This window comes from Lycium barbarum, chromosome 11 (genome assembly GCF_019175385.1).
Source record: "Lycium barbarum isolate Lr01 chromosome 11, ASM1917538v2, whole genome shotgun sequence".
Classification (NCBI taxonomy): Eukaryota; Viridiplantae; Streptophyta; class Magnoliopsida; order Solanales; family Solanaceae; genus Lycium; species Lycium barbarum.
In genome coordinates, this window is record NC_083347.1 from 43,853,087 (window position 1) to 43,877,143 (window position 24,057).

The window sequence follows — 24,057 nt, forward strand, 5'->3', positions numbered from 1 at the left end:
CTTTTAGGGTCAATATGGATATTTAGTTGCAAACTAATCACCGCCTTTGCAAATAGATTTTGTACTACACTTGAGATAGAGGAACATGTCTAAAATGGCAATGAGACAAGTTCTTTAAGCGCTTTCTTAGCTTTTGCATGTAATACACTTTAGACAGTAAGGGTAATATCATTAAAATTCATAACTTTAAGACAAATCTGAATACTAATTATGATATAAGACTAAACTTCGTATTAGTCAATAATTCAACTATGCCTCTTCCTATCCAATTGCTAAAGTTCGAACTATTGGAGTATTTGATCAACCCTAGTTCCAGTTTGTTTCTTTCAAAGTGATCCCGTCTTAGTTCCTTAGTGAAATGCCACTTATCTGCTATTTAGTTTTACAGAAGTTAATTGAGATCTTTCTTTATTCAACATTTTCTTGGAGGAAATGGTGCCTTATATCAATGTGCTTTATTCTTTTGTGTTAACAAGAATTCTTTGCTATGTTGATAACACTTGTATTGTCACAAAATATGAACACACAATCAACATAGATACCATAGTCATTCAACTGTTGTTTTTATCTACAGGAGTTGGGAACAAGATGAGGCTGCAACTACATAATCAACTTCAACTATGGATAATGCAACCGAATTTTATTTCTCGGTTCCACATGAGGCTAGGCAAGAACCAAGGAAATGCACTATTCTAGAGGTGTTTTTCCTATCAACCAGGAACTCTGCATAGTCATTATCAACTCCTAATTAGATTGAATTGTACCCTCAGAGATACCATAAGCATAGGTATAAAGTTCCTTTCAAGTATCTGAATATTCTTTTCACATCATTTAGATGAGATTCCTTTGAATTTTCTTGAAACTAGGCACACAGACGTACACTGAAGACAATGTCAGGTCTACTCGCAGTTTATTAGAGGAGTTAACGAACCATCCCTCTATAAATTTTCTGCTCTCTTTCCGTCTTCATCCAAATCCATATTAGTGGCAATTGCAATTAAAGTGTCATTGGACATGGAAGAATCCATGTAGTACTTTTTCAACAATTCCTTCATATATTTTTCTATTGATGGATCATCTTTCCATTTGAGACTTGCTTGATTTGTAATCCCAAAAAGAAGTTGAGTTCACCCATCATGTTCATCTCAAGCTCACTTCTCAATACTGTAGCAATGTCGAACAAAGAATCATTAGTAGCACCAAAGATAATATCATCGACATACGCTTCAACTCTCAAAAGGGTTTTACCTTTAATTTTTAAGAATAATGTATTGTCTACCTTTCCTCTGAAAATTATGTTCTAGTAGATACTTTGAGAGTCTTTCATACCAAGCTCTAGATCTTGTTTCATTCCATATAGAGATTTGTCCAGTCTATAGATCTGATTTGGAAATTACTTATTTTCAAATTCGAGAGGTTGTTTGAAATACACCTCCTCATTTAGGTACCCATTCAATAAGGCACATTTCACATCCATTCGATGAATAGTGAGCTTTATGCGAGCGACAAAAGCAATCAACATTCTGACAGCTTTCATCCCTGAAATTGGAGTAAATGTCTTGTCATAGTCGACTTCCTCTTCCTGATTGTATCCTTGAACAATCATTCATACCTTGTTTCTTGTGATCGTTCCTTGCTCATCTAACTTATTTAGAAATACCCATCTGGTACCAATAATTATCTGTTCACAAGGCGTTGATTTCAGGTGCCAGACTTTGCTTCTTTTAAACTGATTAAGCTCTTCTTGCATGCCAATGACCCAATCCAGATCTTTCAAAGCTTCATTGACATGTTTGAGTTTAATTGTGGATAGAAATATTATGAAAGCACACATATTTATAAGAGCTAATCTTATGTGGACTCTTGAGCTTGGAATAGATATTAGTTATCTGCAAGATAGCCTTTTGTGGTCTCCTCTACACTCTCTAAGTGAATTTATTAAAGGAGTGGGGCAAGGGACCAGGTTTTGTGGATCTAGAACTTTTTGTCGTATTCTCAGTTGCCTTATTTGAGGTACTTTGTGCTCATCTATCTCATCATCAGGACTCAAGTTGCCATCTTTTCCTTGGTTTCTTATTTCTTACAAGATCAAGATCTTGATCATCATCCTACACATTTTTCTTAGCCATGTTGTTAGATTCATCAAACATAACATGAACATTTTCTTCAACATATATAGTTATTTTATTGTATACTTTGTATGTTTTACTATGTCGTAAATAGATCAAGAATACTCCATCATCACGTCTTGCATAAAAAAAAAATCGAGCTTCTTTGCCATTATTGTGTACAAATCACTTGCATCCAAAATCGCAAAGGTGAGAAATATTGGGCTTTCTTCCTTTAAGCTATTCGTAGGGAGTTTTCTCGAGTAAAGGTATGACCATGCATCTATGTAACAAGTAACATGCAATGTTTATTGTCTCCACCAAGAAGCTTCTAGGGAGACCACTAGTTATAAACATTGTTCTCCCCATGTCTTCTAGAGGCCTATTGTTTATCTCCACCACTAGATTTTGTTGAGGAGTTTTAGGAGCTGAGAAATTATGGTCACTGCCATGCATGTTACAATACTCAACAAATTTAGCATTTTCAAGTTTTGTTCCATGATGACCTAATGCTAGCAAATTGACTCCCTAGCTTCTTTTGAATCATTTTTACAAATATACAAAACACATCAAATGCATCATCCTTAGAATATAAAATAGTGTCCATGTATATCTAGAGAAATCATCAACAATAAAAAGCATATATATTTTTTTGCCTCTGCTCATAACCCTCATAGGTCCATGTGAACCAGTTTTAATGGTCTAGAGGAGCTCACAACCTTGTTATAATTTAAGGAGGATTTTACGTGCTTCCTTCTCGCACAATCATTATATACCTTTTCATCCTTGAACTCGATTTTAGGCACGCCTACAATTAAGTTTTTAGATGCTATTTTGTTTAGTTGCGAGAGGCTTGCATATCCTAACTTTCTATGCCACAGTTGAGGATCATTCTCCAACACACTTTGGTAGATTAGTTATTGTCTGGTTGAGACATGATAGATTCCTTGTAGACATTAGTAGTCTCTTTATTTTAAAATAATTTATCTAGTGTCTAGTTTCGACAAAATACATCCGGCAAAGAGTTAAATCTAACTTATTAATTTTGTCGCACATTTGAGATATACACAACATATTGTTCTTGAGGCTATATCAACTTATTATACATCGGTTATGGCGTGTGAGATTGATTTGTCTATCTTATCAATTCCGGTGATGTCATCATTTTTTTCATTTTTGAAGAATACACTCTACCCTTAAACGGTTGTTAGTGAGAGGAAAATGTTTCTTTGCCCAGTCATGTGCCTAGAGCAACCACTGTCTATACACCAGTCTTAATTTCTCCCTAATGTTTTCCTGCAATAAAGTCAGAAGTTAATATTAGGAAGCTAGATAACTTGGATCCCTTCTTATGATCAAAAGGATGGATTAGGTGCTTCGTTGTCCAGCCAGGCAATACACATTTTTAGTTTCGACTTTGTCCTTGATCCATTTAGTTTGAGCAAATCCTCTTTTATTTTGAGCATTATTAGGGCCATGTTGCTACTCTTGAAATGTCTAGTTGCACAAGTTATATGTTTAGGGACTCCTACATATTTATAAATTTTTTTAGCAAAGGCTTTTGATACATTCAAATTACACCGCACGGTATAACGGTCGCTATAAATATAGTGACTCGAATGAGTCAAGATGGAATTCATCGGAAATCTTAGGTGTCTTGTGAAAGATATAATCGTGTGTATATGATCGACTAACTTAACTATTACCCAATAATTTCTTATATTTGGAATAGCCAAATTTCTAAAAGTATGTGTTGTCTATTTCAATGTTACTTTTTACCATTTTTCTATTTTACTTTTACATTTCCCAGACCTATACACACCTATTCCCATGTACTTCTTTTCTTTCAATTTTACTTTTTATCTTTTCCATATATTAAAATAGACTCAACTTTTAGGGAAAAATACTATAGATCACAAAAACTTCTATATATTCACTCTCTGCAAACATGAAACAAGAAACAAAATTACTTGAAAAAACATCACCAAATTTAAAGATTTTGAGTGAACTTTTTTATTTCACTTGAAAGACTGAAAATTACACTATTCAACACTTTGTATAAACTGTTTTAAAAATGTATACATTGATTATACATTAAATATACAATGTTATAGTGAATATACACAACCTGAAGGAAAAAAATTCAAACCGTTCTTTACCATTATATACAGTGTATATCTATGTATATTCATTTATACCCGTGTATAATTGTCATTTTATTCATTGATATACACAGTTGTATATGAATATACAAAAAATATAAATAGAATTTACAAAGTAGAAATATGGTTATATAAGCTTTATACATATTGTAATACACCTTCTTCATCCCTTTAAAATATATTAGCATTGAAAATCATCTCAATCCGAACATCCATTTTAACAAAACATCTACCATTTGCACTAGACAAACATCAATGCAATTTGGAATCGCTTAATGTATTATGTAAGCAAGTAGAGGCAGAAATCATCTACAAAATCGTACGACTTTTGGAAAAACAGATTGCAAGAAAATACATTTTCATCAAAGACTCTTTTAATGAAATCAAGTAAAATTAAGTCAACATTTTTTGTATTTCTATGAAAGAATTTTTTTTGAAGAGATGGAGAGAAAGATTAGAGTTTTTGGTGATAGAGATGATGAGAGAAATTGATTTATGAAAAAGGAAGAGAGAGAGAGAGAGTTTTGGGATAAGCGGATTGGGGAAAGAAGCTGAGGAGCAACCTATAGGAGAATCAATTTTTTGGGATTTTTCTCCACCCTTTTTAATTCAGCTTCTAAATAATGACTCTTTAGGGTTAGCTTCGTTTAGAACCATCCCATGTCTTTGTTTTTCTGCTTATTTCCGTTATAAAATTTCCTTTCATTAGCAAAAAAAAAAAAGAGGATTCGGGAAAGTCCCCCTGGGATGGAGAGAGAAGAAAAATTGGACTACAGTTTTTAAGGAAAATAGGCCATATGGTTAACAAAGTAATAACAGTGCTAAAAATGGTAACAGAAGCCCGAATTATATTGATAGGTAAATTATCTCCAAAAAAAATGTATCAGCAAAAATAATATTATGAGGCTAATCCTAGCAACAACACAGTGACTAGAAGGATTGTAAGCATCTCGAGATCTTTTCATAACTAAGCAACATTAAAAAGCACATTTTATACTTTTAGCATAAATATTAGTATATCCATTTTAGCCAAAGAAAACTTCCTTTTATAGCATATCCAAAACCGATGCCCCCCCCCCCCCCCCCCCCCCCCCTCCAATCATTAACCCAAAATCTCGTCGCTTAGTAACCGAATGATTAATTGCTTAATTCCTTAACTACCTCCTAAGAATTATGAATCCTAAACAAAAACAATTCTTGCCGGTTACCTTCCTTTTCTTCTTTTTGGATAGTACAAATCTTATTTAACATGTACAGATTTGGTCAATATATTTTTTTGGTTTGGGTTTTTATGTTTAGATATTAAAAATCTTTTAATGTTAGAATATCCCAAGTATATATTATTGTAATTAAGTTTTAAAAGGTGGATATATCACAAATATACTATATATGCACATATATCTTTCTTTAAGCTTTTTATATTTATGGTATATGTGAGTATTGAAATTTTAATGGATTTAAGTTCATGAATTAATTTGGGTTATATTAAATTCAAGATAAATTAGCCCAAATAAATAAGTGCGCTAATATAATTGAATTGATTTTAAGTCAAAAGTTCAATTTCATTGGATTAATCCATTTAATTGGGCCACAAGTGATGAGCCCACTGTGCCAAGCCCAAGTTGTCATCTTATTCTAGAGACCCAAATTGGTAACACGTGTCAAATGACGTGGCACGACAAGTCAAATAAAGAGCTAATAGGCTGGTGCCACATGTCAAATGGTGTGGCAATCCAGGTCAAATAAACGAGCCAATGAAATCATGCCAAGTGTGCGGATGATATGCTCCAGCCAATCAAATTGGAGCTTGTCACCAGATGAATGTGATTGGTTAAATCCAAACCAACTAATCAGATCGCAGAGCTACATCCTTCCCTAAAACTATAAATAGGGGTCCTCATAACTCATAAAGCATGAGAAATTAAGAACAAGAAGCTAGAAGAGAGCTCGTGGATCAAATACCACATATTTCTCTATAAGCTACAAGTTCAAGCAATCGAGTTCGAGTTCAAGTTCAAGTTGAAGATTAAGAACGAAGAAAAATAAAGGCGTTCAAGATCAAGTTACTTGTTCGTGCAAAATTACGAAAATTCAAGATAAAGCTACTCAGGCCCTTGAATCTAAATCAAATTCAAGTTTTTTTTTTTTTTTTTACTTGGAATCAAATACTATATTTTGTTACTCCATTTTCCTGTCTTGATTATATATTTTTCTCGACTCGAAATTTGTTGGTTACAAATTTTGGCACGCCCAGTAGGACAATCTTTACCTCTCATCTCTTTACATTAATCATCAAATTTCAAGAATACTGAAATGGTATCCAAGAAGATCAACTCCAAATCTACTACTGCTAAAGCTACTGATTCCAAGTTTTCCTCTGAAGTGGAGAATATACTGGATACTAATACTACTATGGGAAGTTTGGGACCCATCACCGCGAACAAGGCGAACTTGCTAGGACAACAAGCATCTCAAGTGCCATCTGCATTAGTTCCTTTCTTTGAACTTCAATCCTCAAAGGGGGCAAGAGTCTTTCCGAATGGATTGGAAGAAGGAGTGAATATCGCTGAGATCGTTGAAAAGACGTTGGCTCGGCTTATCCCACTTCAAACTAAGAATCTCATCATCCAAAATGATGATGATTCCTTGATCACCAGATCTGTCCCAATCACTCCACGCAATCTTTTCCGCTCGAATTTCAGTTTGAGGGAAAATCCATGTTTTGCTCCATCATCTACAACAGCCATCCAAGCAATGATGACTAACACCCCAACTGTTGAAGAACAACTTGCGAGCTTGACAAAGGCGATTGGTGACTTGACAAAACATGTGCAAGACCAAGATAATCGAATTGTCAAGCTCATAGACAGATTTGACAGCGTGATGGAGGGGGATTCGAGTCATGCACCTGGGAGGCTTCATATGGCACAAGAAAAAGGAGATCCGTCTGCAAAGCAAGTGCATACTACTGAAGAACTACAGGTATCCTCTGAAGGATTAATTCCAATTTATCAACTAAAGGACTTCATTATGGGAACCATTAAAGACAAGTATGATGTTGCTGTCAAGTCTTCTGTTACATACGCCAAGCCATACACTTCAAGGATCGATGGGTTAAAGATGCTTGTAGGTTATTAATCTCCAAAATTTCAACAATTTGATGGTAAAGGAAATCTGAAGCAACATGTTGCACACTACGTAGAAACTTGCAATAATGCTGGAACTCATGGGGATTATCTTGTTAAGCATTTTGTGCGCTCCTTGCAAGGGAATGATTTTGACTGGTATGCAGATCTCGAGGCTGGTTCCATTGATAGCTGGGAGTAAATTGAACATGAATTTCTCAATCGCTTCTATAGCACAAGGCATACTGTAAGAATGGTCGAACTCACAAATATGCATCAATGGAAAGATGAACCTGTCATTGATTTCATCAGTCAATGGAGGAATGCAAGCCTCAATTGCAAAGACAGACTTAGAGAGGCTTCTGGAATTGAAATGTGTATCCAAGGAATGCACTGGGGACTTCTTTATATCATACAAGGAATCAAGCCCAAATTCTTTGAAGAATTAGCTATGCGTGCTCATGATAAGAAGTTAAGCATGTTCTCAAATGGAAATCAAGGCCACCTGTTTATGAACCTCGTAAAGGGAAAGACAAACTAGAAGTGAAGAGAGGGGGAAAGTTTGTGCCAAAGCCAGAGAGCAAAGAGTCGATGAATGTTAATGCTGCACCATTAAAAGTCACCACAAAGCTAAGCAAGAAGCAAAGTGCAAAGACTACGTCTTTCCAAAATAATGTCGGTAGAAAGTTAACTTCGAAGGAAATGTAAGCGAAAGAGTATGCATTCCTAGACTTAGATGTTCCAGCAATATTTGAAGAACTTGTTGCATTGAAACTTATAGAATTACCTGAAATGAAGCGGCCAAATGAAGCTAGGAGGACTAATGATCCAAATTACTGCAAGTATCATCGGTTGATGGGTCACTCTATTGAAAGGTGTTTCATCTTCAAAGAAAAGATCATGGACTTGGCCCGTGAAGGAAAGATATTGCTCGAAGATGAGAAGGAAAGTTCGAATCAAGTCTCCATCATATTTGGCTCGCTGGACCCCTTAGTTCTTTGCAACTTTGCTGAAGTACATGAATGTGGAGATATTCTGACTGAATCACCACCGAAGATGATTAAATTTGGTGATTTTGATCCCATCGATGTTAACACGCCATTGTACCTTCCTATGATGCATGTAGTTATAGTGAAGGAGAAATCTTTAGAGGAAAGTCAATCTCGTGTTGATCACACTGATGATGAAGGATGAACTTTGGTGACTCGGCAGAGACGCTGCAGAATGAGCTCACGAAGAGAGCCAAGTAAGCAAGTGACAAGAGGAAAGATGAAGAAAAGACCCAAGAAGCAGAGGGTAAAGAACAATGTGAAGAAACCAAAGATCAAGGAGACTTACTATCAAAAGCCACTTTATCCGGTAACATTGGAGGAATTTTTGCCAAGCTAGTTTCGAAGAAGATTTCTCATTATGATACCAAGGCCTCATTTTGTAATATTGACGAAGTAGAGATAAAAAAGGAAGATGTAGCATTGTCGGCACTTCCCTTGTCACACCCCAACCTTGGTGAGGCATAATTGGCACCGGACACCTGATTAGGGCCGAGCGAACCAAACTATAACTCGCATCATCTATGTCCCAAAAAACGAGCAAAGCCAACGCGGCCAACCTGTGAGTATAATGTCATACAAAACTAAACATCTGACCACAAGGTCAACATATATCTCTGTAATATCATTTCCAAAAATACGCATACACATATATATAAGGGTCCACGAGACCGACATCACTACTGACAATACGTGACTAAACTGTACACAGGATCTGTCTGCAAAAGCCTCTAAGGACATAACCAAAGTATATAAGTCGGGACAGGGCCCCCGACCTGCCCATAATACAAAATATAATATACAACCTTGACTCAGCAACGCTCCAGAAAGAGATAGAGCTTACCAACCAAAAACTGTACTCTGAAGGTAGTCTATTGAGGATAGTCCTCACCTCGTCTGTCTAAACTTGCGTGGCATGAAACATAGCGCCCCCAGGAAAAGGGACGGTCAGTACGAAGAATGTACTGTGCATGTAAGGCAGAAATATAATACAACAAACATATAGCGTAAAGAGGAAAGGTAAGAGTGTAACCTGGCACTTCTGACCTTATTAATATAAGTCTTAACACATATACTCGTGTACCTCTTTATACTCTCATAACCGTATGTATATCCATGTACCATATCATGGCCTTGATTAGCTTACTAATATAACGCAAACCGAACTTATGTTGTGGCATGTAACCCGACCCAAGTCTCAATACATGTGTTGCGGCGCTCAACACGATCCATATGTAATGCATGTGTTGCGGAACGTTCAACCCGATCCATATGTAATGCATGTGTTGCGGAACATGCAACTCGATCCATATGTAATACATGTGTTGCGGAACGTGCAACCCGATCCATATTTCAATTCACACAACTAGACTACGATTACCATTAGTTCTCCCAATATCGAGTAACTAATAAGTACATAAGAGTTCCCTGGGAAGTGTAACATAAACATTTAAAAAGCTATACCTTGTCAAGAAGTCTACCATCCATATTCGTCTCATTAGCCTCATCCTTTCATTAAAAGCAAGTGTCTGGGTTTTATTGGAATAATATAAAGTAGCTCCGTATTCCACTATTGTCGTATACATTACACTATCACGAAGTATACCAACAACTCATCCGGAGTACATGGGATATGAGCAATAACTGTACCATACTCTTAAAAGTTCTATTGTCAAGAAGTGAATAAGAATCAAGGACATTCTCAACTATCATGAATGGAATCGTGAGCAAGACGTTCACTACGCTTCATTTACATTAAGGACATGCCAAAAGAAGGAAAAGGGATAGCCTTCACATACCTGTCGTTGCTCAACTAGATACAAGCTTGCCTCGATTGACCTTTAACCTATTCAAATATAAGAGTAACACTATCGTTAATGCACGAATGACTTCTTAAGTGTATGGCGGGAGTTACCCTATCCAAGAATGAAACGGACAACATTTCCCCTAATCATCCTACTCCCTCCAACCTCCAAGACATAATACAACCCACAACAACAACAACAATACTCAACAATCACCCAATGAATAACAAACTCTATCTTGAATCAATTCTCGACTAGCCTCTTTAATTATTTTCTTTAACAAATTCTCTAGAACACTTTTAACACCTTAAATCAACTCTTAATAACAATAATCAACAAGATTCATCTACAATAAAGCTCTAAAAATAGTCCACTACGGACGCGCCAACAACAACAACAACAACAACCCCGAGACTAGTGATTTCTAGCTTTCTCGATAAGATTGCAACTCCTATAACTTAATTAAGGAAGGAAAAGATTTAATCATACCTTAATACGCTCAGGACAGCCTACTTCCAATGTTACTCCACCATGAAGCTTCCTGCAAAATCCACCGCAAGAAAGGGAACTAAGAACTAACAAGGAACCCAAGAACTTTTATCACTAAGATTGTACTTTCTATCTTTGTTTTAATCTAAATATCATATAGATATTAAGGGGAGGGTTTGGAGAGGATGTGTAGGTTCTATATGAGTTGATAAAAACGAATAAAAGGATCAATGATCAACATGATATAGGACCAAGAGGTGGCACCGCCTTACTTCGATGAACCGTCGAGTTGCTCGACGAGCCATCGAGTTGCACTATCAAAGTACGTATCAGAACTGCCCCTAGGGTGGTTCTACGGTGGTGCAACAATGGGCCGTCTTTCTTCGACGGTTCATCCAAGCAATCGTCAACTTGTCACCTTATGCGATTTTTTCGACGAAACATATTCTTTCTAGTTCATTTAACTCCTAATCTCTCCAACACCTACTAATCAAAAGCTTAAACTTTCACGTACGTAGAATAGGCAGGGTTACTATCATGAATCCCGAAAATAAAAACCCCGTACCAATACTAAGATAATCAACACTAGACGAATCGTAATGTATGAAAGTACGAGGTGTAACATCCCTTGCATGAAAAGTTCATCGAGACTCACTCTAAAGAAGTGGACACTTGTGACGTAAAAATCAAATTCACTAATGATGATCTTTTGTTAGGTGAAACGTTGCATAATCATCATTTATATATGGTTAGCTTTGTGCGTGAGCATAAAGTAAATAGAATTATGATTGATGATGGGTCTGGAGTCAATATTCTCCCAATTCGCACTGTGAAAGAGCTTGGAAACTCGGTAGATGAACTATCTGAAAGTCGTCTGATGATTCAGGGATTCAATCAAGGGGGGAAAAGAGGCATAGGCGCTGTCAAGTTGGAAATCAATATGGGAGATATGCGTTCAAGTGCACGGATACACGTGATTGATGCAAAGATCTCATATAATATTTTGTTAGAAAGTGGTTTTATCCACCTACCATCAATGCTTTAAATACACGAAAACAAAGTGGTTTTATCCACCTACCATCAATGCTTTAAATACTTTGAAGATGGGTCCAAAAGAAGATAGTTGCTAATGATGAACCTTTTGCTGAGACAGAAGCACGCTTTGCAGATGTGAAATTCTAATTAAAGAACTGTGTCTCAAAGGAGGTTAAAGTTGATAACGCGATGCCAATAAAAAAGGTCGATATTGCATAGAAGGCTGATGTAGCAGCTGGATATGTGGTGAAGAATATAGTTGAAAAGGATCAAACGCTTTCCGACATGAGCAAGGTACCCAAGGTAAACGTGGCATCTTCAAGAAAGAAAGTAACTCCCCCTTTTCACTATCTTCCAAAGGCGAAGAAGGTTGAAGGCCAGTCTTCTGAGTTGCAGGGTAATGTATTAAGTGGGTTGACCTTCCCTATAAAGCAAATTGATGCAATCAAATCATCTTCAAAACTGGTGGAAGGATTTGACAAATCGTCCAACCATAATTCACATGGATCACTTCCTGAAAAGGGCACAGATGAGGGTTTTGACCCAAACGCCTACAAGTTATTAGCGAAAGCTGGATACAATCCCAATGAGCCTTCTAAATTAGGGAAACTCCTGCTAGAAGCTGTTGGAAAGGGAAATCATGGTCTAAACCCTACTCAAAAGATGATGATAGAGATAAGGTATGCTGTTCGCGTGAGGGTTAGGGTTACAAACAACCCTCACCAATCTGCATCTCTATAAGAAGGGCAATCAGCAACTACATTACCACTAAAGAAGAGTCTGCGGCGTTTAACCAAAGGCTTTCTACATTTGATCGGCTTACCAACCGAACTCTAAGAACTTCAGTTGATAGATTGGGACTATAGAAGAAGAAACACAAGCTCCAAGGGAATAATAGAAGGATAGAAACATCTATTTATGCTCAAAGGCAAAACATTTTCGAGGATTGCCCGAGTTTGGTTCCTTCTAGAATGAGGCGAGAAACTAAACTTGTACTTTCATATAAAGAGGTCCTCATAGAAAAACTATAGTCCATACTAAGGAGCGTGATGAAGATGAGGAAAGTGTAGGATCATCATATCCCATCACAATATGGGACGAGCAAAGCAAAGCAACTATAGTCCATCACAAGAGGAAACGTTTGTTGATATTCATGCATGTCATCGCATATCTTTCAAAAATGGTGATCTTCAAGAAGATGAAGACGCCAAAGATGCACCACCTGAGTTTGAGGAAGGGGTAAAAACGACTGTTAATGCATTAAAGGAAGTTAATCTTGGAACTTGTGAAGACCCAAGGCCCACATATGTAAGTGCCTCACTAAATGTTGATGAAGAAAACAAATATGTTGAGCTGCTTATAGAGTTCAGAGACGTTTTTGCTTGGAGTTACAAAGAGATGCCAGGATTAGATCCCAAAGTTGCAGTTCATCATCTTACTGTAAAATGAGGTGTTCGTCCTATTAAGCAAGTTCAATGTCGCTTTAGATCTGAACTCGTTCCGTTGATTGAAATTGAAGTCAACAAGCTCATTGAGGCAAGTTTCATTCGTGAAGTCAAGTATCCCACATGGATTTCAAGCATCGTACCTGTAAGAAAGAAAAATGGCCAAATCCGAGTTTGTTTTGACTTTAAAGATCTTAACAATGCATGCTCTAAGGATGAAGTTCCTCTTCCAATCCCCGAGCTTATGATTGATGCCACGACTAGATATGAGGTAATGTATTTCATTGATGGTTCGTCTGGGTACAATCAGATTCGCATGGCACCAAAGGATGAAGAACTTACTGCCTTCCACACTCCTAAAGGTATATATTTCTACAAGGTGATGCCTTTTGGTTTAAAGAATGTTGGTGCTACTTATCAACGAGCCATGCAGAACATCTTTGATGACATGCTACATAAAAACTCTGAGTTTATGTTGATGACTTGGTGGTGAAATCAAGGAAGAGAGATGACCACTTGAAAGATTTGAGAATGGTGTTCAAACGGCTTCGACGATACCAACTCAAAATGAGTCCTTTGAAGTGTGCCTTTGGAGTTTCTTCTGGAAAGTTTCTCGGGTTTATCGTCCGACAGCGGGGGATCAAAATTGATGAAGCTAAGGTTGATGCTACTTTGAAGATGCCTGAGCCCAAATACATCCATGAGTTAAAAAGCTTTCAAGGAAAGTTGGCATACCTTAGGAGGTTCATTTCAAATCTAGCTGGGATATGTCAACCATTCTGTCATCTTATGAAGAAAGATGTTCCTTTTGAATGGGACCAAGCCTACACAAATGCTTTCTAGAGCATTAAATCTTATTCGATGAAGCCACTAGTACTTGTAGCTCTCATACCTGAAAAATCGTTGATATTATATATTGAGTCTCAAGAAAGGCCAGTAGGAGCACTTCTAGCCCAAAAAAAAAAACAAAGAAGGGAAAGAAAATGCCCTTTATTACTTGAGTAGGACGATGACACCAAATGAGATGAAGTATTCTCCTATCGAGAAGTTATGTCTGGCACTGGTATTCTCAATTCAGAAGATGAAGCATTACTTCCAAGCTCATGTTGTGCGACTTGTCTCGAAAGCAAATCCTATCAAGTTTGTCATGTCCAAACCTGTCCTAAGTGATCGGTAAGGAAAGTGGTACCTCAAATTTCAACAATTTGAAATTGTTTGTATCTCTCAAAAAGCAGTAAAAGGACAAGTGCTAGCAGAATTCTTGTCTAACCATCTAATTATAGATGACTGGGAGTTATCCGATAAGCTACTTGATGCAGATGCAATGCTTGTAGAAATTCAGCCTTCTTGGAAGATGTACTTTAATGGTGCTGCACATTGTGAAGGAGCTGGTGCTGGAGTAGTGTTTGTCACTTCTTATGGGGAAGTCTTGCCATATTCCTTCACTTTAACACAACACTGCTCCAATAATGTTGCTGAATATCAAGCACTCATAGTTGGGCTTGAAATGGCTATTGATATGAAACAATTGCAACTACAAGTTTTTGGAGATTCCAAGTTGGTGATCAATCAAGTTTTGGGTATTTATGAGGTCAAGAAGCTAGAGTTGCTGCCATATCGCAACTATGCTAAAAAATTGATAGGCTGGCTTGGAGAGGTGACTATTCAACATGTTCCTAGAAAGGAAAATAACAAAGCTGATGCATTAGCAACTGTAGCCTCTGCATTAGTATCACCTGATCAAATGCAAGTTACCGTTTGCCAAAGATGGGTAGCGCCACCACCAAAAGAAGATAAATAAAAAGTATAGCATGTCATAACCACTTTGGAGGTTGAAATTAAAGAGTGGCGACAACCAATAATTGATTACTTATTTTATGGGATATTGCCAGAAAATCTTCGAAGGAAGACCGAAATCCGACGGTGAGCCCCTCGTTTCCTCTACTATAAGAACACTCTACAGACGATCATTCGATGGAGTACTCTTACGTTTTTTAGGGGCAGATGAGTCCATTCAAGCCATGTAAAAGTCACATTATGGAGTATGTGAGGGCACATCAATCTGGGCCAAAACTTTATTTTCGTATAAAAAGAATGGGATATTATTGGCAAACTATGGTGAAAGATTGCTTGGATTATGCTTGAAGGTGTAAAGCTTGCCAGTTCCATGCTAATTTTGATACACCAACCACCGAAAGTGTTACACTCGATTGTTGCTTCATGGCCATTTGAAGCTTGGGTTTTGGATGTTGTTGGGCCATTTCCAAAGTATTCTGGGGGACATTTATACATTCTGGCTGTAACTGATTACTTCTCAAAATGGACAGAAGTTGTTCCTCTTAAAGAAGTAAAGAAAGAGAATGTGGCAAACTTCATCCGAGTCAGTATTATCTATTGTTTCAGCATTCCTTGATATATATTGGCAGACAACGGTAAGCCATTTTATAACAACTTGATGACTAAGATTTATGACCTTTTTGGCTTCAAGCAACGTAATTCCTCTATGTATTATACTGCTGCCAATGGCCTTGCTGAAGCATTTAATAAGACACTATGCAAACTTGTTAAAGAAAGTCGTCTCCAAATCTAAGAGAGATTGGTATGAAAGAATGGAAGAAGCTCTTTGGGCATACAGGACTACCTATCGCACACCAACGCAAGAGACTCCTTATTCTCTTGTTTATGGAGTTGAAGCAGTCTTTCTACTTGAGCGTCAAATCCTATCATTGAGGCTTTTCAAGAAGGACTCACCGGCGAAGAAAATGCCAGGTTACGCCTTGAAGAATTGGAGGCTCTCGATGAAAAGAGGCTAGAAGCTCAACAAAGTCTAGAATGCTATCAAGCCTGGCTATTTCGATCTTTCAATAAGAGGGTTCGTCTTAGATGCTTCCAAGTGGGTGACCAAGTTCTTGTTGTGAGAATGCCCATTATTACTTCTCGTTGATCTGGAAGCAGGTTCTCTGCTAAATGGGATGGGCCATATGTTGTGCAAGAAGTATACTCAAGTGGCGCTTACAAGCTTGTTGACTTACAAGGCTTGCGAATTGGCCCCATCAATGGGAAATTCATGAAGAGATACTATCCTTGAAGAAAAAAAATACGCTCCTTAAGGCACGAACATAAACTGCATGTAACTCCTGCCCGCAAGAGTATAAACAGTGTACAGGCCCCCTAAAAAAAATGTTCCCTAGGTTGAAAATCTCGAAAGAGGCAGCCTAGGCAAAAGTTAGGACATACAAAAAAAAACTCACTCTTTCTGAACCACGAAATGACTTGATCCTTTTCACCTAGGTACGTAGGCCGCTTAGAGTTTTCTTCTAAGATCAGTCTCATGACTTTAAAAAAATACATCACTCTATGTGTTGTTCGAGTGAAGTATGATGAAGCCTGACCAGGCACATGTAGATCATATATACAAGCATTCTTTCGTTGAAATTTGAACCTTCACCAAATACTTATGGTTCAATGAGGATAAATCTCCATAGAAATGGGTTTCTCGACGAGATGAATATAATCTCTTGGCTGGTTGAAGTCTTAAAATCCAACAAGTCTTCAAGTTGAAGTTTCAAATCCATTATGTCTGCAAGTTGAAGTCTTCAAATTCGTCAACTCCTCAAGTTAAAGTCCAAAGCCACTGCATCTGCAAGTTAAAGTCTGCAAATTTGTCAGCCCTTCAAGTTGAAGTTTCAAATCCACCATGACTTCAAGTCGAAGTCTTAAAAACTTGGAAAGTCTTCAAATTGAAGTTCCAAATCCACCAAGTGCTGACTTAGACAGTTTAATGGTCTTTGCCTTGGACAAAAAAAAAAAAAAAAAAAAGTCTTTAGCATAGACGGTGTAATGGCCTTGCTTCGGACAAAAAGAAGTCTCTGACTTAGACGGTGTAATGGTCTTTTCCTCGGACAAAAAGAAAAAGTAAAAGTCTTTCGCATATGATTCAGACAAAATAAAATCTTTGGCTCAGACGGTGTAATGATCTTTGCCTCAGACAAAATTAAGAGCCTTCAGCATAGACGGTGTAATGGCCTTGCTTCGGACAAAATAAAGTATTTGGCTCGAACGTAGTAATAAATTCTTCACTTCGGACGGATAAATAAATTCTTTTCCTAAGACGGAGTAATAAATTTTTCGCGTCGAACGGAGTAATAATTTCTTCGCGTCGAATGGGGTAATAAATTCTTCGCCTCGGATGGATAATAAATTCTTCACCTCGAACGGAGTAATATATCCTTCACCTCGAACGGAGTAATAAATTCTTCACTTTGGACGGAGTAATAAATACTTCACGTCAAATAGAGTAATAAGTTCGTCTCGGATGGAGAAATAATTATTTGCCTCGGACGGAGTAATAAATTCTTCACTTCAGTCGGAGTAATAAAATCTTTGCCTCGAAAGAAGTAATAAATTCTCCACTTCGGACGGAGTATTGTTCATCTCGGACTCGGACGGAGTAATAAGTTCTTCACTTAGGACGGGTCAATAAATTCTTCGCCTGAACGGAGTAACATGCCTTCGCCTATAAGGGAGTAAATCTTCGTGTTGAACTTTTAACACACGAAAGTCCCTTCAATCTTCGACGAAGGGAAAAATTAAATTTGCTACCATTTTAAGAGGCTTCTTCGCGAGAAGTTAGTGAATTGGTGCAGCGAGAACTTGTTTCTCTTTCTTAAACCTGAAAATCAGAAACAAGAAAATCCAACCAAAAAAAATAAAAAAAAACAAGAGAAGAAAGTTACCATGGAAGAAGATACATGCCAAGGGAAAATGAAGGTACCAAAGTAAATCAATCACGTATTTTTTCTTGCTTGCTGAAAATTATCTAAGGGAACTGCAGATAAACAAGCGGCAGACCGATTACAATTTTAAGGGTGCGGGAAACTTCAACATGGGCAACCATTATTTTGATGAAACTTTTAGCTTGTTCATGTTTTTTTGAGGCGGTAATGAATTCCAGTATTGATTGTAATTGGCTTAATACTCAGATGGACCCTTAAACTTGGCATGTTTTGTAAGATAAGCATATAAATTTATAAGGTGACCAGATAGACACTTAAACTTACTCAAAGTGTATTTTTCAAGTTTTTCAGTTGTTTTGAAAACAAAAACTATATTTTTCAAACACTCACAATTTTCATGGCCAAACAAGCCCTAAATATATCACAAAATATTTTTTTTAAAATGCAAAAATAAGGCAAACGCATATACATGAGACTATAAATGTGCACTTAAACCAATAAATACTCGCAATTTTGCAGCTTTCAATTAACTCGGTTTTTTTTACACTTGAATAATTAAAAAACAATAACTTTAACCAATAAAAATCCTTAAAAAAAGAAATTTCAAATTAAGAAATTTCTTTTTTTAAGGATTTTCTTCTCGGCTTTACAGTTTTCTTAATTTGAAATTTCTTTTACACTTGAAATGCTGAACTTAGAAATTTCTTAATTTGAAATTTCTTTTTTTAAGGATTTTTATTGGTTAAAGTTATTGTTTTTTAATTATTCAAGTGTAAAAAAAAAATCCGAGTTAATTGAAAGCTGCAAAATTGCGATTAACGAGTATTTATTGGTTTAAGTGCACATTTATAGTCTCATGTATATGCGTTTGCCTTATTTTTGCATTTTAAAAAAAAATATTTTGTGATATATTTAGGGCTTGTTTGGCCATGAAAATTGTGAGTATTTGAAAAATATAGTTTTTGTTTTCAAAACAACTGAAAAACTTGAAAAATACACTTTGAGTAAGTTTAAGTGTCTATCTGGTCACCTTATAAGTTTATATGCCTATCTTACAAAACATGCCAAGTTTAAGGGTCCATCTAGGTATTAAGCCATTGTAATTCAAGCATGGGTCTCCGATACATACTCTGTTTGGATAAGTAACGTCTGAAAATAAGCGGGATCACAGCGAGCATTTACATATGTTCAGCAGCCCCAAACATTCAACGACCGACAACGGCAAACAGAGGTTAATAAGTGATATGAACTACAAACTGGAGCAACAACGACCAAACTAGCGGAAGGAAAATTAACACTTAGTATCTAGAAGAAATAAAAAGTAGATATCACAAAAGTCATACTTGAAGAAATAAAAAGTCGATATCACAAAAGTCATACTTTAAGAAAAAGAAGGGAGAACTTGAAGCGGATCTAGAATTTAAGCGCAACGGGGGCATCATTATCTTTAGTACGCCAATTAATAGTGACAAAGTTAGGCGTGCGACTCTTAAAAAACTTATCGATTACAATAGCAAAGTACAAATTTCAATATTATCAAATATAACTAATTTGATAATAATATAACAAAAGTACATCATCAACTCATACTTAAACTCGACGCGTTTTCATTTGAAAAATAAAAACAAACATGACTTTTCAAGACCTTAAGTTGATTGTACAAAATTCCAAATTTAAGAATATGATAAGATTTTAGGGCTTAGTATAAGATAATGCAATTTTTAATTAAATTAAATCTATAAAGCTATGTATTCCTCAATCCCTAGTAATTAAATACTATTGTATACTTATATAATAAGTAATCTATATTAATCACTAAAAAAGAAGGAAAATTTTTACCGTAAGAGAAGTCCGATCGTTGGCTCGAATTCGATTGCCGAAGAAATTAATGAATATCGACAATAGATTCGACTATGGGTGGCGTTCCTCACTTAGTGATTTGTGAGAAAACTTGATAATGGAAGAAGAGTTTGAGAATGGAAAGAGTCAAAGGAGCTTTTTTTTTGCTTATTACGTTGGGAAAAGATGAGTAGGAAGTGAGAAAAGATCTTATGGAATTTGAGGCTTTTGGAGGGAGGGATTTAATGAAAAAGTAAAATGGGAGGGGGACTAAATAATAAAAAGATTAAAAAAAATTAAAAATCTGCATTAAACGCAAGTTTGTATAGCAGTTTACCGCACAAATTTTTAAAAAATAATAATTGTAGGAGCCGAGATTCAAACTCGGGTCACGACTAGTGAGCATCAATGCATGGACATTTCTATCAACTGAACTACTTTAGCAATTATGTTTGAAGGGTCCTTTTAAAATATATAATAGTTTTTTAAGATATATAAATATATGTATATATGACTTTTTCCGAAGTTACGGGGGACGTGTCCCCCCACTCTTCTGGGTCTGCCCCCGGGGAGAACAGTACAAAAGCAAAACAAGAAGACATCATATTTTCCTATTCAAAAGAAGACGTTGACATGAAGAAGAAAATATATACCTGATCCTTCTTTTGAAAGTAAAGGCATGCTACGGAAAATATAAAAGAAGGATTACCTTCTGGAAAATAGTGGAGGGCTCCTGACTCCTAAAAAGCATGCTAAGAAAAAAAAGAGAAAACTTGTACTGTGAATTTTAATGTTGGTTTGACCTGCTTATATAGAGCCAATAACATTGGGGATTGCACTGTCCTAATTGGAGTAGGGAATTGCTTTGATAAGTCTAATGGGAATCTTATTCCTATCCAATCTCTATGGACAAATTATCTCTGGTTGGTACTTATCGGCTGGATAAATTCAAAGGTAGGAAGCAAAATAATTTTTTTTCGAAACAAGGATATGTTTAAAAAAAAAAAAAAAACGTTCGAATAACCAAGTCGGTGAAAAAATGCTGGAGAAATAATTGGCCCTACCATAATTCAATAGTCACTTGACCAAACATATGGAATTCTAGGTGGATATGAATTTCCCATGAATTTGAAGGAAAATGCTGATTTTTCCACGTGAAATACAATTAGCACTTTTTTTAAGCCTTGCATACTGTGGCAATCTAAAGTGTTCATTTTTGAAGTTATTAAAATCCACATTTTCACAACGGCAAAGAAAATAAAATATTTCAAGACTCAATTGCTTCAAGTAATAGGTATTGCCTTTACTCGTAGTTCAAATCTAGTCTTCCGAAATTTAATGTTGGACAAGCTTTGAAGTATGGGGCATTTGTGAGTATTGAGATTTTAATGGATTTAAGTTCATGAATTAATTTGGGCTATATTAAATTCAAGATATATTAGCCCAAATAAATAAGTACGTTAATATAAGTGAAAGTCACACAAATATAACTTTTTCAAATGGTAATTAAAAAGATTACAACTACTTTCAAAAAATTACATAAATACAACTTATTTAAAATTTGAACTTCTTAATTACAAAAGTACAACTTTTTACATTCCTAAAATATCAATAATACTTAATTTTAGGAGTTACTACCATTAATGCATATCCACTTTTTACTTTCTCTTTCTTTCAAAATCATTAGAATGTAATTTTTCAAATAAACATAACAAAATCAACTTCTAATACCCTATTCTATCTACCGTTTTAAAAAGTTTTTCTTTTCTTTCGTTTCCTCCTTTTTATTCTTTTTTTTTTAATTTCACTTGATGATGATTCAATTATTTTTTTGTGACTAAAAGAAATTATTTGAATATATTAATATTAAGAAAAGTACAAGAAAAAGATATGATATATGGAAATATGGTATAAGAAATGTACATGAAAATATACCTTAGAAAGTATATGGTATATTCAAATCGGTATATTAAACTGAAAAGATGATAACAAAATGTTTGTGATTAAAATAGTAGAAACTAGTATTTAAGTTTGTATATTATATATAGTACATAATATAATAATATTATTTGTGTATATAGTATATAATATTACGATATACCTAATAGATGAATATATTACTCTATGTGCCAACCAATTGTACTCTACAATAACATATAAAGTATACAATATACAATATATAGATAGAATAATATAATTACTTATGGATTACCATTAAAATAGGATCTTAATTAATAATTGACACCCCATCCCATTAAACTTGGCTTCCTTTCTGCCATCACATATTTACTATTCAAATTTTTTCCTCTCTTCCATGAAATAGGAAATTAAATCAATTAAATTTATATTTGTATATATTTAATATAATAAACAATATATGCCTAATATATACAATAATGTATGTGGTCAAAGATATATATCTATATATATATATATATATATATATATATATAATACCTTTTGTTTAATATACATAAGAAATTATTTTATATATAGTATATACTAGTTAATATACATAAAAAATAAAATTATATATAGTATATACTAGTGAAATAATGTATATATAAGTACAAGAATATATATAATTGTTCAAGGAATTGTATAATATATATCATATAAACAATAGTATACTATTTTATGGATTAATGCTAGCTGAGTATATTGGGATGTTTAGAAAAGTAATTAATGTGTTTTGATATGTATTTAATTTGATTATCACTAATATAGGAAACTCCTTATTATTAGCCTTTTTATTCATAGCAACATTTTTTATTTATGGTATAAAATTATACATATACCCTAAATATAGAGTATATATTGTAAATTATGTAATTTAGTTAATAGTTGTATATTATGAAATATTTTACTTATTTACTTGTATTTATGTAACTTCCCCTTAATATAATTGAATTGATTTTAAGTCCAAAGTTTAATTTCATTGGATTAGTCCATTTAATTGGGCCACAAGTGATGAACCCACTGTGCCAAGCCCAAGTTGTCATCTTATTCCAGAAACCCAAATTGGTGACACGTGTCAAATGACGTGGCACGACAAGTCAAATGAAGAGCCAATAGGCTTGCGCCACATGTCAAATGGTGTGGCAATCCAGGTCAAATAAACGAGCCAATGAAATCATGCCAAGTGTGCGGATAACATGCTCTAGCCAATCAAATTGGAGCTTGTCACCAGATGAATGTGATTGGTTAAATCCAAACCGACCAATCAGATCGCAGAGCTACATCCTTCCCTAAAACTATAAATAGGGGTCCTCATAACTCATAAAGCATGAGGAATTAAGAACAAGAAGCTAGAAGAGAGCTCGTGGATCAAATACCACATATTTCTCTATAAGCTACAAGTTCAAGCAATCAAGTTCAAGTTGAAAATTAAGAACAAAGACAAATATCAAGGAGTTCAAGATCAAGTTACTTGTTCGTGAAAAATAATCCACATCAAAGTTCAGATACGAAGATTCAAGATCAAGCTACTCAGGCCCTTGAATCTAAATCAAATTCAAGTTCATATGTTATTGTTGGAGAATTAGAGGATTATATAGAGATTGTAACACTCAACATACTTGAAATCAAATACTACATTTTCTTACTCCATTTTCCTGTCTTGATTATTTATTTTTCGCGACTCGAAATTTGTTGGTTACAGTATGTTTTTTGGTATAAATATTTATATCTTAAACATACCATGAATATACCATATGTTTTGTCTATATTATGTTTATTAATTAATCAGTCATGCATATTCTTACAAAAATTACTTTTTAAGAAAATCAAAAAATAATTACTTATATTAAATTTATACCATCAAAATATGCTTTCTGTGGTGTTCTATCATTCTATCCCTAAGTTTGGGGTGCATTAACGTTTATGGATGAGAGGGAGAGAGAGAGAGAGAGAAAAATATCCTACTATTTAATCCCTAATTTAGTTTTGGGAAGAGAGAGAAGAAAGGAAGTGGGATAAAGGGGGAGAGTATTAAGAATTAATGTGTTTTAAATGTTGTTTGGGACATTAAACATGTTTAATTATTGGCCAGATATGTTATATAATATGTTGTTTTTGAATTTTTTTAGAAGTTCTAATATATTGCAAATAACGTTTTTAAAATGAATTGCAACGTAAAATTCTGAAGCATCTTCCCCTCCAACCCGAAGGTTTTAGGCCAAAGTATGTCTCATTAATATATGTGAAACAATGCTGTTATTTACGATTACCCGTGAGACTTTACAATGGCAATCTGTAGAATGCT